Source organism: Rattus norvegicus, chromosome 16 (genome assembly GCF_021556685.1).
Source record: "Rattus norvegicus strain SHRSP/BbbUtx chromosome 16, alternate assembly SHRSP_T2T, whole genome shotgun sequence".
NCBI classification, from domain to species: Eukaryota; Metazoa; Chordata; class Mammalia; order Rodentia; family Muridae; genus Rattus; species Rattus norvegicus.
In genome coordinates this window covers 28,548,578-28,565,360 of record NC_141549.1, presented here as the reverse complement: position 1 = coordinate 28,565,360, position 16,783 = coordinate 28,548,578, and positions in this window count along the sequence as shown.

The following is a 16,783-nucleotide window of genomic DNA, read 5'->3' as shown; positions in this document are numbered from 1 at the left end:
CACAGTTGAGACACAATCCATTGGCAAGAACCAATTCCTGACACTATTAATGATATTTACTGTTATGCTTGCAGAAAGGAACCTAGCATAATTGTCCTCTGAGAGTTTCCACCCAACAGCCAATGGAAAGAGATGCAGAGACTCACCCAAACATTAGATTGAGCTTGAGGAATCTTACTGAAGAGTTGGGGGAAAGACAGAGAGACCTAAAGAAGATAGGGCATGGTTGGGGATTTAGCTCAGTTGGTAGAGTGCTTGCCTAGCAAGCACAAGGCCCTGGGTTAGGTCCTCAGCTCCAGAAAAAAAAAAGATTTAAGGGGAAAAAAGATTTTAGGGGAGATAGGGGACTCCTCAAGAAGACCAACAGAGTCAACTAACCTGGACCCTAAGGAGCTTCCAGAGACTGAATCACCAACCAAATAGTGAGCACAGGCTGGACATAGGCCCCTTGCATATATGCAGCAGGTGAGCAGCTGACATGTGGGACACACACAAATTTTAAATTATACAGTGGTAAATTCATTCCATAGAATAACCTATCCATTTGTGTTCCTCAATTTTTTTAATTTCAAATTTCTAGTAAAGAAACATCAGTTGATTTTCTGATCTCCTTAAGAGGAATATAACTGTGGACAATATTAAACTATAATCTTACACTTAAAGTCATATATAACCAGTCATTTAGCAATCTCTTTTTCTGTATTCTTGCTTCTCAAATCAATATGATTTTTTATTTCAGATATTTTCTAAATCAGTTAACTGTGAGACCATATAAAAGTTCAAGCCCCATGCCACTTCTATCCACATTAAGGGACAGTTTGAGGACCCAATTTTTAGGCAATGAAGAGAGTTAAGAATTAGAAATGATGACGTGAGAACGAGACTGAGGTGGGCAGAATTAAGCTGATATCAAATAGATGCAGGATCAGAATTACAGAACTAGCTGGAGACAACAAGAGCCACAGTTGAGAAAACATGTGGACTTGTGCAGAGAGCAGATAAGGCTAATCACTAAATGACAAAATTTAACCTTGTCTCAAGAAGGAATTCACTACCCAAGAAAGACTGTAGACATCTCAGAGAAAAAAAAAAAACCAACAAATTTAATAAGACTGTTTTCTCCATGTGGAATTTGCAGGAACAAATACAAAGGTGTGTGTGTTTGTGTTTGTGTGTGTGTGTGTGTGTGTGTGTGTTTGTGTGTGTGTGTGTGTTATGTGACGTGTGGAGCAGTCTGTTCTCTCCTAGGGATCAAACTCAGGTCATCCAGCTTGGCAGGAGGTGCCCTTATATGCTGAGCCATTTGGCTAGCCTGATAATTTAGAAACTGAATTCAATAGATGACAAGATGACCTGGTGAACTGCTGAAAATGTATTTGTGGAGGTCTCAAAGAAGGTAGTAGAGCTGGAAGGAACGTTACCACATATATAACCATGCATACACTTATTTAATTAGACTGTCTTTCTCCTCAGCTCACCATTAGTTTTCTTCTCAGTCCTCAATGTATTGCTCTTACCTTTTGGAAACAACTTAAAAGCAGTCTACATAGTATGTTGTATGAACCAATTGAAGAGTATTTTTTAAAAAAACCATAGATTAGAAGGTTGTTTTGGAAAGAATAGACAATTGAATTGCCAGAAGCTTATTAAAACAATAGCTTAAATACATTTTAGAACATATTTCCTTTGCTAAAAAGTCAGGTTTCCATGAGAAGATAAGTGCCTAATTATTTCTATATTGAATATACATTGAATGTGTCCAAATTCAGATCATTCCATGAATTAACTCAATGACCTATAAGAGAATGACAAAAATGTCTCTGTGCATACTAATTCTAGATGAATAGTACTTGAATTAGAGCTCATTTTGTAAAGTTAATTTTCTATAAAAATATACATAACAATTTACCAGAGCATTCTACAGCTACTACTGCTTATAATATTATTATTATGCTATTTATAGTACTATATGGAATTTTATAACATATATTATTCATGAGATAAACTTTACTTCTCTTTGTCTTATGCATTGTTATTATTTACTGAGGGCTGAATGGTTTCTCTGCAAGAAAACTTGCTTGAGCTTCATTGGAAATTTGAGATCAAGGACCAAAATAATTTCATTGAGACAAATCTTACAAAATGTTAGGCAGATCTAGAGTAAAACATTCCTTAGAATAACAACCCAGCTTTGGATTCAAGATATAGTTCAATGGTACAGTGAACTTAAAGGGGAGAGTTCAATTCAAAGCCCAACACTATAAACAAACAATAAACAACAACACCAATAAAATACTCTAAAGTAAAACATGTTATAGCTATATTCCATGTTTAACCTATGTAGATTGTATATCATCAGTCTATTTCAACTTTGTATCCCAACAAACAAATGTTCAGAAATGTTAAATACCCATTTATTTCACATATTGATTTATGTCTTCAAAATTGTTTTCTGTTGCCACATAGTATTTCTTCAACATGATTGAAAACCGATTTCGATGGTATACTGGTTAGTTTGAACTGTCACTTGACACAAACTAGATTCACTTAAGAGTGAAAAGTTGTTTGATCTGTGGAACCCACATGGTAGAAGGAGAAATCGGACAAGCTTTCAGACTTGTCTGTAGGGGATTACCTTGATTGTTAATTGACTCAGCCACTGTACATAGCACTGTCCCGTGGAAGTGGGTCAATGTTTGAGGACAAACAAACAAGAATCCATGAATTCATTCTCTGTCTACATTTGCCTGTGGATATGATGCATCAAGTTTCTGCCTTGATTTTGCACAATAATGGGCTGTAATCTGGATCTGTAAATGAAATAAATCCTTTCTCCTCTAAATTGATTTTGTCTAGAATTTTTTAAAATCATTATAACAGTTTTTAAAAATTAGGACATGTAGTGAGAAGAACATTTTGAATAACATTTTAAATAAAATAGAAAATAAAAATTAACTTCTAATATATTCCATTTATTAACAATGGAAATGAGAATGGTTCAACTACATAAATCGGGACAACTTAAGTGTAAACCATCCAGATGTATGTGTTACTTTTCACAGATGATAATAAGTCAATTTAAAACAATTAAAACTAAAGTCAAGACAGCAATTGAAGCAAGTTACTAATGAAACAAAAAGACTCAAAAGAAGAATTTAAAGTAGTTAAGTGAGGCAAGCATGGCTTCCCTAGAGGAAGTCTCTGTTCTGGAAAACGTGAGCTAGGGAATTATTTTTCTATAAATCCTATCTTTTAGGTACTAATTTTTAGCATTTTCATATTATGCCTTGTTGGTGCTGTGCTTCTCTTGGTATTATTCTGTTAGTACTTTGATTTTATAATATGTTTAGTGATTACATTCTTAACTTAATTTTAAATGTGCATGCTTTACCGAGACTGTTAACTGAAATACCATGAATTCTACACCTCCATTAATACCCACCTTGGGAGATGGCTGGTCTGTAAAGGCACGAGGTTCCAGCATGAGGACTTGAGCTCAGATCCACATGGGTAGTGTAAAAACCAAGCAGATTACAGGTACCTGTAACCCCAACACTTGTAGGAAGCAGTCAGGAAGATCAATGGGTCTTGCTGGGCAACCAACCTACTTCAAAACCAAACAAAATAACCAAGTTGAAGTGAGAGACCCTGTCACAGAGAAAGACACCCAGACCTCATGGTCTCCTCTGGATTCTGAATGACAAGGGTGCATAAACCTGCATACACACACACCATGCACACACAGGAAAATAAGAGCTATAAAATTCATAAGGTGTTATATTACACCAAATTATTAAGCATTTGTTATTTGTTATCTCTTCTTAGGGAGAATAGGGTTAAGGAAGACATTGTCTTTCTCCTGCATTTTCCTTTTCTCTCTTCCTTTTCCTCCTTTTCCACTTCCTCCTCTTTCTCTCCCCTTCCTTCTTTCATTCCTTCTTTATTTTTGTTTGTCCTGTGGTGTACGTACTGTAAACTTTCCTAATGAACATATTACTCTTTCGTCTTTAATGGCAGAGGAGGATGTAGTTTTTAAAAAGCTGACAGACACAGCACTATTGATTGCATTAAGTTTGTGGTGATTCATTGAATAATCAAGATGCCCTGAAAGGAAACAGGCCAGGAAGCAAGCGTTAACTGTGCAAAGAGTTGATGGCACTCTTTAAGTGAATTACTGAATAGTATATTCTGTAAAGCAGTATGTGTTCTCTGTGAACCAGGATGTAGAACTACAGGCACTTTATTGTGATTCCTCTGCAGGGATCCTATTTTACAGCCTTAACAAGTGTTCTTTGTGATTTCCTGTATATACTAAACACTTACAAATGACTCCAGTATAAAATGAAAAGCCTTCCTTTTATGGCAATTTCATACCACCACCCCAAATATCCCTTGTGTATGTGACAGAAAGCAACAACTATATAAAATCAAATTGCAGGAAACAGGCAAGAATATCTTTGCTGGGAGTTTCCCCCTAGTCAGGAATCATCATTTATCCTTGGTAGAGGAAAGTGGAATATCACCTCTCACAAACACTTATTCAGGGAAAATTCTCTCTGGCAGGTCTTAGAGGGCACTAGGAATAAAGTTAAAATGTATTTGTTATATGAATTTCCCTGAAATTCATGGAATCCTGACCTCTGTTAGTATGTCTAGATACTTATTTTATAAATTCCAACTGGTGGGTTCCCTCCCAGGAGAGAAACTTACCATCATTTTCATTTTCTTTTTTAGTTATTCTTATTTTCCCTTGGCCTTTGTCAAGACAGAGGAGGTGAGTTTCTAGTTAACATGAGGGCTAATCCCATGTATAAGATCTATGCTAAAATGTTCCTCATCCTCCCTTTAACAGATGGTAAAGTCTCTTTTGTCTTTTTACACAAATAAGGTGAACAGAATCAGGTGCATGAGGATGTAAGACTTTGTGATTTCCTAAGATACATCTATTTACATTGGTATCCTTTAAGGAAATTATCCTACTCACCTAATTCCTCATTCCTTGAATCAGTCTTATATGTCTTCACATGATATTCTTTTAAAGATATCAGTCATTCTCTTGTAGGAAATTCAATTTAGTAAAACTAAATGAGTACTGCTTTATTTTAAATAATGACAAATGCAATTAACTCTGTGTCTTGGGGTTCTATTGCTGGAATGATGAAACACCGTGACTGAAAGCCAAGTTGGGAAGGAAATGGTCTATTTGCCTTACACTTCCACATTACTTTTATCATCAAGGAAATCAGGACAAAAACTCAAGAAGGGAAGCTGACCTGGAAAAAGGAGCTGATGCAAGCTGCAAACAGAGATCATGGAGGGGTGCTGCTCATGGCTTGATCACCATGACTTGCTCAGCCTGCTTTTCTATAGAATTTAGGATGACCAGTGCAGGGGTGCTACTACCCACAATGCACAGGGTCATCCCACATCAATCACTAATTAAGAAAATGCCCTACAGCTGGATTTTATGGAGTCATGGTCTTACTTCTTGCATCCTTTATGATACCTCTAGCTAGTGTCAACTAGATACAAAACCAGCCAATATACTCTGATTTCTGAGCTTCCAGTATACCTGAATTTTGGAGGATGTGACTAAACCCACTACAAAGTCCTTTCTTTCAAATTGGATATTTTATTTATTTAAATTTCAAATGTTATCCCCTTTGCCTGTTTCCCCTCTCCAAAACCCCTATCCCATCCTCTCTTACCCTGCTCCCCGACCCACCCGCCCTCTCCTGCCTTCCTCTACATTGGGGTATAAAGCCTTCACAGGACCAAGGACTTTTCCTCCTACTGACGCTAGATAAGTCCCCTTCAACTCCTTCAGACCTTCCCCTAATTCCTTGTCCCATCCAGCAGGACAGTCAACAAGGGTCCAGAGGGTACCTGGAAGAGAATGGGGGACAAGAGATGCAAAGAAGGATGGCAAGACAAGAGTCTGATCAAGGTGACAAATTTATTTTTCCCAAGGCTGAATTTACACTATAGCAGGGGTAACAGAGGGAAGGGGCCAAGGACACTGCTCCTATGGTCAGATAATCAGCTGACGTCAACAGGATGTCAGAAAGGTCTCAAGTTTGTCATATCATTAGGCATCCTGACCACCAGATGTATTTTTCAGGAAGGTCACAAGTTTATCATATCATTATTTATCCTGACCACCAGATTTGTATTAGTCTTCTTCAGCTGGCTGGGGATTTTCCATCAACCCAGTCATACTTAATTCTAACTATAATATTAGTATCAATAATTAAGAGTTTTAAGGGCATTGCTCCCAACAATTCCTCCATTGGGGTACCAGTGATCGGTCCAATGTTTGGCTTTGAGTATCCATATCTATATTTGTCAGGATCTGGCAGAGCCTCTCAGGAGACAACTGTATCAGGCTCCTGTCAGCAAGTACTTCTTGCCATCAACAATAGTGACTGGGGTTAGTGTCTGCACATGGGATGGATCCCCCAGGTAGCGCAGTCTCTGGATGGTCTTTCTTTCAGTCTCTGCTCTACTTTTTGTCCCTGTACTTTCTTTAGACAGGAGCAATTCTGGGTTAAATTTTTGGAGATGAATGAGCGGGACCATCCCTCAACCAGGGGCCATGCCTAACCTCTGGATATGGTTTAGACAAGTTCTCCCTCCCTTTTGTAGGTTATTTGAGCTAATGTCATCCCCGTGGGGTCCTGAGAGGCTCCTGCTTTTCTGGCATCTGGGACTTTTTGGTTGCTATCCTCAGTTCTCCATCCCCTATTACTACATACCTCTGTTCAATTTCCTTACCCTCTGTACATCTCCATATCTTCCCATATCTGATTCTGCCCCTCTTTTCCCCCTCCCCATCCTCTCTTCTTCCCAAACCCCTCGCACCCTCTACTTGCCTTAATTATTTTGTCCCCCCTTCTAAATAGGACTGAAGCACCACTCTTTGGTCTTCCTTCCTCTTGAGTTTCACATGGTCTATGAGTTGTAGTGTGGATATTCCAAGCCTTTGGGCTATTATCAGTGAGTATATACCATGTCTTTTCTTTTGTGACTGAGTTACCTTACTCAGGATGATATTTTCTAAATCCATCCATTTGCCTGCTAATTTCATAAAGTCATTGTTTTTAAATTGGCTCAGTGGTTAAGAGCACTGACTAATCTTCCAGAGGTCCTGAGTTCAATTCCCAGCAACCACATGGTGGCTCACAACCATCTATAATGAGATCCATATGCCCTCTTCTGGTGTGCCTGACAGCTACATTATTTTTGCCACTACAAAGTCTTGGCATGTTTTGATAGCTCTGTTCAGTCTGAAATCTGGTCATAACTCCCATTAACCTTCAATATTTTCCTTACAGAAGCAACCATTTCTGGTAAGTGTTTCAGATTGGTTTTGGCTGATCTTTGCATCTCTCCTTATTGGACTATTTTTTTTTCAGAGCTGAGGACTGAACCCAGAGCCTTGCGCTTGCTAGGCAAGCACTCTACCACTGAGCTAAATCCCCAACCCCCTTATTGTACTATTTTACTTGGTGCTCTTATTGGCTACAGATAATAAATTCCCTGAGCACAGAAATCATAGCCTGATAGCCAATGTTCTCTGTTCACTAGGAACAGTGTCATCTGAGATGTTGGTGTTGGAATTTGGTGTTCTAGACAGACATCTAATACATTTTATACAAGAAACCTGTTGAACAGAAGACTCCACATTTCTGTTTTTCTACACAACACCCCATTCTTGGCAAAATATTCTTGTACTTAAGAGCCCTTAGGGAAGAAATTCTGGAATGGTAATTGCTGTCACTTTAAAGTGGAATATAAAAAGATTTACAGATGTCCTTCTTTCTAAAGTTATCTTGGCACTTGTGCTCCAATTATTTTAGCAAACTGAGTTCCTCTGCCAGGTTACAACCCTGGAAATAAGTGGCTACCCAAGACTAGCTAGCCTGTGCACATGTAATGCAAAGATTAAATACATTAAAAAATATCACATGTGTTACAAATATCCAGTGTTGAATTTTAAACAATATTAATCAAGTGTATAAATACCAGGCAATGTATATGAAGTACTTCACATTATAATGTTCATTTTAATAATTCATAACATACCAAGTAACCTGGTACAAATTACATTCAGTGCTTCCTGGCTGTCACAGAATTTTCTTACATTTTCTCATTTGCAATTCATAATCTGAAGAATTACAGACCTCAGCTTTAGTTGTAAGTATTGTGGTTAGGCGGGGGAAAGATCATGTAACTATTACAAAGGAAAAATCATGAAAATCTCTGCTTTGAAAATCAACTTAATTCTCTTTACAGATATCTACAGTGAAAGAAAATGTAGTTCTGCCTTTAAAGACAATCTTATCTTAGACAATTCATAGAATTGAAGCCTTGGTTTTGTCATGGATATCTTAAGCAAAGACTAGAGTCTGGATGTTGACTTTCTGTTCAATGAACTTGTTAAAAAGTCACTTAGAAGTTTTATGAAAATCACACTAAAATGTGATCATAGTGTTCTGTTTGCAGGAGTCTGACGTTGTATGCTTTTCTTTTCTTCAAAGTGCTGAAGACATGCTAACATTCATTTCTGTTTCTATTAATACAGCCCTCCCCTACTGGAGCTGTTTATAGAAAATAATATATATTTCTCAAATTATGTGTAGCTGGAGGAAACCAGTCATCTAACAACTGACCAGTGAGATATGTAGGAAGTTGTGTGGGTGATTCTGGAAACATCTCTTAAAGGACTGCTAGTGTCCATCATTTCCCAACCTCCCCCACACCTTCCGTTCTTTGTTTTTGCTGCTGGAGATGAAGCAGTGATGGGCTGCAGCAGGATACAGCACAGTTGGATGACCTTGAAATGAAAAGCATACATTTTGCTGCTGAGGAATAAAACGGAAAAGCTCAGGACTCTGGCTTGTGCTATACAATGCCTCTCTGAGCTGATAGGATCCAGGGTTGTTTTACAAGAGACATTCACTTATCAATAATTTTGGAACATATTAGTATATGCTTGAGGCTGAACATAGAGCTAATTATTAAACATTATCTCTAACATTAAAATAGGCATTATTAAGACAAGATTTTTGTTTTATTTCATTAGGTCTTCAGAATGTTCTGTGAGAAGTACATAGAAAATGTTTATTCCTCTATAAATATAAAGTTCAATATGAATTATTTATTTCTAATCTGTTACTTCAATTCTCAGGTCATTTTGTACATACACACACATGCACGCACACACATATGAATATTTGTGTTCAGACTATATATTTGATAATACAGAAAATATTAAAAATCTCTCTACTTGGGATGTTAGCAAAAAAGAACAACTTTCATCTTAAGATTTAGCTTCTTTCTCTGGAACAAAGTTTCAATTTGTAGACCTAGCTGGCCTGAAATTTGCCACAAACTTTCAGTAATCCACCTGCCTCTGGGATTATAGGTATGCAATACCAGATTGGGAAGTTCTATGAAATCAACAGTATATGCCAGAGGAATCCAGAAAAAAAATGTATGCTTTATGTGTCTCAGTCTATGTTGCTCTGTCTGTTTGAATGCAACAATGGTATAACCAATCATTTCCTTATACATACATTTTAGAAGGCAGTCTTTAGTGGATTTGGCCTAATGCTGCTTGTATCACGTTAATTTGGGTTCACAAAATTGCTTGCAAGAGAATCCTCACATCCACACATAAGATACTGAGGGACCCTACCCTTAGTTGGTTCTGATTGGTAAATAAGCTTGCAAGCAGCCAATGGCTGGGAAGGGTAAACAGAGGAGGGGAGGCATTTAGGACTCCCAGGTGAGGGACCAAGGGGAAGGAAGAAAGAGATTCTGTCGTGTCGGGAGAGGTGGATGAGAAGAGATGCCATTCCTGAGAATGTGCGAGACAGAGAGTATATCTGCCTTGTAGAAGCTGGGAGAGAACAGCTGAAAGAAGGCTGCCCAAGTGAATCTAGGGCAACAAAGTTGGATTAAAAGTTTTAGTAAGTAATAACTCGGAAATATTGGAGAGAGGTAGATTAGCCACATGGAGATTAGAATGGCCCAGCCATTGAGGTGTTTAAGGCATATCAAAATATAAAGTCTCTGTCTCTCTCTGTCTCTGTCTCTGTCTCTGTCTCTGTCTCTGTCTCTCTCTGTCTCTCTCTCTCTCTCTCTCTCTCTCTCTCTCTCTCTCTCTCTCTCTCTCTCTGGAACCCAGAAATTTGGGGTGGGTAGCAAGGAACACTGCCACTGGGACCAATTTGAGGAATTGATTGGGTTATACTATAGCCGTCAAGCATAAAGAATAAAGAGTTAATATGCATTGGGGTAAAATGATGAAAGTAAAGGAGAATATTTAACCTTTATAAGCAATAAATTGCTGAATTTAAAGACAAATATCAATGCATTCATTTGTAATTAGATACAATATCCAAATCTTACATTTTTATCAAAAATAAGGTTCTAAATTACAATCTTTTACAATTTCTACATGAGTGAAAAGGAATTGGTGCATGTAACTGTAGCAAAGTATGAGGAGATTAGGAAATGGTGACCAGGAGAGTCAATCATAAGTGGACTGAGCTATGAAGCATTTCTCATGCAGACTTATCATCCATGCTCACTGGAACATATTCACTCATCAGGGTATCTTGATATCTTGAAAATGGAAGGGAAAACATCATATATAATTCATTTTTAACAAAACAGTTCCTGATAGTTAGCCTAAATTGTTATATTGACAAGGTTTAGAATGATCTTAAGGATATCTATGGGCACTTCTGTGAGGGTGTTTCCATTAACTGAGGATGAAAACTTTAAAGTCAGTCCAATAGGGACCTGCATATAGAAAGGTCTGAAGGACTTGGGAAGGTGGTTCACCAGGTATGTGTGCTTACTGTAGAATGATGAGGACCACAGTTCAGATTCCAGCACCTATGTAACAAGCCAGGCTTCACACAGCTCTGATCAGAACTCTGGAGTGCTGCTTTTCAGTGTAGCTGAGAAAATATGACTATTCAGGGAGTGACTCTGCCCCAAAGAAAAAAGGTGGAGAGAGATAAAGGAAGAAACCATTGTCCTCTTCCAGTCTCTGTGTACTTCATAGGTGCATACATGTGCCCATGTGCACAAACACACACACACACACACACACACACACACACACACACACACGTACAGATGAACGATAAATAAAATCAATTTAAAATATAAGAGGTCTGCCACTGTCATGCCATATCTCTTTCTGAACAAATATGTCTATGACTGTAGACAAGCTCGCATCTTTGGCAGATATCACATTTAAGATATTTTGTGCTTGCAATGTGTGCTCATACAACTGACTTAACTCTATGGATTGAGCATCTACTAGGTTCTCAGCCTCCTGAAAATACAGACAGCCATTATTATGAAAGCCAAACTAATAAAGCAGCTCGTCCGGGATCTGGAGATCCTCCACCCAGAGATCACCAACCACCCACCAGGAGGTAAGACGGCCGACATCTGTCTTGTTCTGTCTTGTTTTGTCCTGCCTTGTCCCATTTGTCTTGTCCTGTCAGCGCTTACTTAGATATGGGTTGTTGTGAGGCGAGATCCGGATCCACGGTCCCCCCATCCATTCGGAGAGGATCTGGGCCCTCACATCTGGGCGGGCCAGAGAAGGAGCTGACAAGCTCAGACTTCTCCCCCGCAGCCCTGGAAGACGTTCCAAGGGTGTTTGGAACCCGGTTTTTCGGGGCTCAGCCCGTATCGGAAGGATACGTGGTTTTGGGTTAGAGGTTAGAGGAGAGAGCCGGATCCACTGTGTCTCCGTCTAACTTCTTGTCTTCCGAAGGATCCGGACCCTCGGCGCCTCTGTCTGAACTTCTGTTTTCAGTTTGGCACCGAAGCCACGTGGCGCATCTGTCTGTTACTTGTTTGACTGTTGGAATTGTTTGTCTTATTTGTGTCTTACTTTACTTTGAAACTAACATGGGGCAGTCTCTAACAACGCCTCTCAGTCTCACTCTTGACCACTGGAAGGATGTCCGCGACCGAGCACGTGATCAGTTGGTCGAGATCAAGAAAGGAAAATGGCAGACATTCTGCACATCCGAGTGGCCCACTTTCGGAGCGGGCTGGCTGGTGAACAGCACCTTTAACAAGACTATTATTTTACAGGTTAAAGATCAGGTCTTCCACAAGGGACCGCATGGACATCATGACCAGGTTCCTTATATTATCACCTGAGAGAGTCTGGCATTTGACCCCCCCCTTGGGCAGAACACTTTGTGGACCCAAGTTGCCCCCCCGGCCCCGGCCCCCTCTACATCCTGACCCCTCAGCCCTCTGGCTACCTCTTCCTCTCTCTACCCTGTTCTAGAAGAATCCCTTAAGATCTCCAAGACCTCCTCCTCCTCTAAGCCTGTCCTCCCGGCAGATCCAAATTCTCCCCTTATAGATCTTCTTTCTGAACCCCCCCACCCCCCATATGGTCTTCCGGCAGGCCCGGCTGAGGAGGCAGAAGCAGAACTGCTTGCCAGACCAGCTGCCAGGCCGCAGCCTGAGGCAGCTTCTTCCCCTGTGGCCGGGAGACTCCGGGGTCGGCGCGAGGTGGTGCCGGACTCCACCTCCCAGGCTTTCCCGCTTAGACAAGGGGTCGGTGATCAGATTCAGTACTGGCCGTTCTCAGCGGCCGACATTTATAATTGGAAACAACACAACCCCCCCTTTTTCCAAGGACCCAGCGGCCCTTACCGATTTAATAGAATCTGTTTTACTCACCCATCAGCCCACTTGGGATGACTGTCAACAGCTCTTACAGGCCCCCCTAACCTCTGAAGAAAAGCAGAGAGTGCTCCTGGAGGCCAGAAAGCATGTTCTAGGGGATGATGGGCACCCCACCCAGCTGCCTGAAGAAATTGACAATGCGTTCCCACTCACGAGGCCCAATTGGGACTTCACTACGGCTGCAGGTAGGGGACACCTACGCCTTTATCGCCAGTTGCTCCTAGCGGGTCCCCGAGGGGCTGCACGGCGCCCCACCAATTTGGCCCAGGTAAAGCAGGTTTTGCAGGGAACCGAGGAAACCCCCTCGACCGTTTTAGAAAAACTTAAAGAGGCTTATCACATACACACCCCTTATGATCCAGATGACCCGAGACAGATGACAAGTGTCTCGATGTCCTTCATCTGGCAGTCTGCATCTGATATTAGGGCCAAGTTACAAAGATTAGAGAACCTACAGGGGTTTACATTATAGGATTTACTCAAAGAAGTAGAGAGGATTTATAACAAGAGAGAGACGCCAGAAGAGAAGGAAGATAGAGTACGAAGAGAAAGAGATGAGAGAGACAAAAGGAGGAACAAAGAGTTAAGTAGAATCTTGGCTGCCGTAGTTCAGGGTCAGGAAAGGAAGGGAGACAGGATGGAAGCTCGAAAGGGGCCACAGCTGGACAGAGACCAATGTGCCTATTGCAAGGAGAAAGGACACTGGGCCAGAGATTGTCCCAAGAAGCCTCAAGGGTCCCGGAAGGCTCAGCCTCGGACCTCGCTCCTGGCCCTAGATGAAGATTAGGGAGTTCAGGGCCAGGACCCCGCTCCCCGAGCCCAGGATAACTCTTGAAGTCGGAGGGCAGCCTGTTACCTTCCTGGTAGACACAGGAGCCCAGCATTCAGTCCTTACCCAAGCTCCTGGACAACTCAGCGACCGGACGGCCTGGGTACAAGGAGCAACCGGTGGCAAGAGATACCTATGGACTACCGACCGCCGGGTTCAGTTGGCTACCGGTAAGGTGACTCATTCCTTCTTACATGTTCCAGATTGCCCATACCCTCTGCTGGGCCGGGACTTGCTCACCAAATTAAAAGCGCAGATCCATTTTGAAGAAGGAGGGGCCCGAATAACTGGTCCTCATGGAACCCCTCTTCAGGTTTTAACCCTTCAATTAGAAGATGAATATAGACTGTATGAATCGGGACAGGATAAGCCAAAATCTCTAGAGATAGACTCTTGGGTCACGAAGTTCCCACTGGCCTGGGCAGAGACTGGCGGGATGGGGTTGGCGCTTCAACAGCCCCTCCTAATTATCCAGTTAAAGGCCACCACAACTCCTGTGTCCATAAGACAATATCCCATGACTCATGAAGCTTACCAGGGCATAAGGCCACATATCAGGAGGCTCCTGGACCAGGGCATCCTAATCCCCTGCCAGTCACCTTGGAATACGCCTCTCCTACCTGTTAAGAAGCCCGGCACTGGAGACTATAGGCCGGTACAAAATTTGAGAGAGGTCAACAAAAGAGTAGAGGATATTCATCCAAGTCTCCCAAACCTTTATAACCTACTCAGCACCCTGCCTCCCACCCATACTTGGTATATGGTCTTAGATCTGAAGGATGCTTTCTTCTGCCTCCGGCTGAGCCCGGAAAGCCAGCCCTTATTTGCTTTTGAGTGGAAGGACTCTGAAATGGGGCTTTAGGGACAGTTGACTTGGACAAGGTTACCACAGGGTTTCAAAAACAGCCCAACGCTCTTTGATGAGGCCTTACACCGGAACTTGGCTGACTTTCGAGTCCAGCACCCCACTCTCATACTCCTTCAGTATGTTGATGACCTCCTTCTAGGGGCCACTTGTGAAACAGCATGCCACCAGGGAACAGAATCCCTCTTGCAGACTTTGGGGCGATTGGGCTATCGAGCTTCTGCCAGAAAGGCTCAAATTTGCCAGACCCAGGTTACTTATTTAGGCTATCAACTAAGGGACGGACAGCGATGGCTGACTCCGGCTAGGAAACAGACCGTGGCCAGCATCCCGGCCCCAAAAAATGGCCGACAGCTACGGGAATTCCTAGGAACGGCGGGATTCTGCCGCCTCTGGATTCCTGGGTTTGCCAAGATGGCAGCCCCCATGTACCCTCTCACTAAACAGGGGGTGCTATTCCAGTGGGGGGCAGAGCAACAGGAGGCATTTGATAACATTAAACGGGCTTTGCTGCCCTCCCCTGCCTTGGGTCTCCCAGACATCACCAAGCCCTTTGAACTATTTGTGGATGAGAAACAAGGGTATGCTAAGGGGGTCCTACCACAAAGACTGGGACCCTGGAAGCGCCTGGTAGCCTACCTGTCTAAGAAATTAGACCCTGTGGCCTCTGGTTGGCCACCATGCCTGAGAATGGTGGCAGCCATTGCCGTCCTAACCAAAGATGCTGGGAAGCTGACCTTGGGGCAGCCACTCACCATTCTGGCACCCCATGCAGTGGAGGCTTTGATAAAACAGCCCCCTGACCGTTGGCTCTCTAACTCCCACATGACCCACTACCAAGCCTTGCTACTGGATGTGGAACGGGTGCAGTTTGGGCCCGTGGTCGCTCTCAACCCAGGCACTCTGCTTCCTTTGCCAGAGGAGGCAGAACACCACGACTGTCTGCAGATCCTTGCAGAAGGACATGGAACCAGGCCAGACCTATCGGACCAACCTCTCCAGAACGCTGACCACACATGGTACACCGATGGTAGCAGCTACTTGGTGAACAGAGAACGGAAAGCTGGAGCTGAGGTCACTACGGAGGACAAAGTGATCTGGGCAAGCGCCCTGCCTGCTGGTACCTCTGCACAACGGGCTGAACTCATTGCCTTAACCCAGACGCTCAGGATGGCAGAAGGTAAGAGGCTAAATGTATACACAGACAGCCGTTACGCCTTCGCCACTGCACACATCCACGGAGAGATCTACCGGAGGAGGGGGCTGCTCACATCCGAGGGTAAGGACATTAAGAACAAGGCTGAAATTCTGGCCCTCTTGGCAGCTCTGTTCCTACCCAAAAGACTAAGCATTATGCATTGCCCAGGACACCAGAAGGGACACAGCCCGAGGCACGGGGGAATCGGCTAGCTGATGCCTCGGCGCATGAGGCCACTATGGGCACCCAAATTCTGCCCTTAAATAGCCAAGATCAACCCACGTCTCCGCAGCCGGAACAGACTGGTTGGCTCTATACCAAGAGGACATAGAGCTCCTAAAGAAAATGGGGGCCGTTTGTTATCCTCAATTGAAGCGGTGGGTCTACAAAGGGAAAACAGTTATGCCTATGAAGATGACCTTTGAATTAATCTATCTACATAAATTAACCCATTTGGGGTTCAAGAAGATGAAAACTCTTTTAGATCGAGAAGAGACAGGCTCGTTCCTCTTAGATCGGGACAGAGCAATACGGAAAGTGACTGAGAGTTGCAAAACTTGTGCTCAGGTTAATCCAGGAAAGACTACGATTGGACAAGGAGTCCGTCCCAGGGGACGCCGCCCGGGCACCCACTGGGAGATTGACTTTACTGAAATTAGACCAGGTATGTATGGACACAAGTACCTCCTGGTGTTTTTGGACACCTTCTCAGGATGGGTCGAGGCCTTTCCCACAAAGCATGAGACTGCAAAGATAGTCACCAAGAAGCTCCTCGAAGAAATCTTTCCTAGGTATGGCATGCCCCGAGTGATGGGGTCGGACAACGGGCCCGCTTTCATCTCCCAGGTAAGTCAGTTGGTGGCCAAATTACTGGGGATTGATTGGAAATTACATTGTGCATATAGACCCCAGAGTTCAGGACAGGTAGAACGTATGAATAGAACAATTAAGGAGACTTTATCCAAACTTCTGCTTGCAACTGGCTCAAAGGATTGGGTATCCCTCCTTCCCCTAGTTCTCTATCAGGCCAGGAATACACCAGGCCCCCATGGTTTAACTCCTTTTGAAATAATGTTTGGGGCACCACCCCCATTTATCAATTTCTTTGATTCAAACATTGCTGATTTCGCTAACAGCCCTTCTCTGGCAA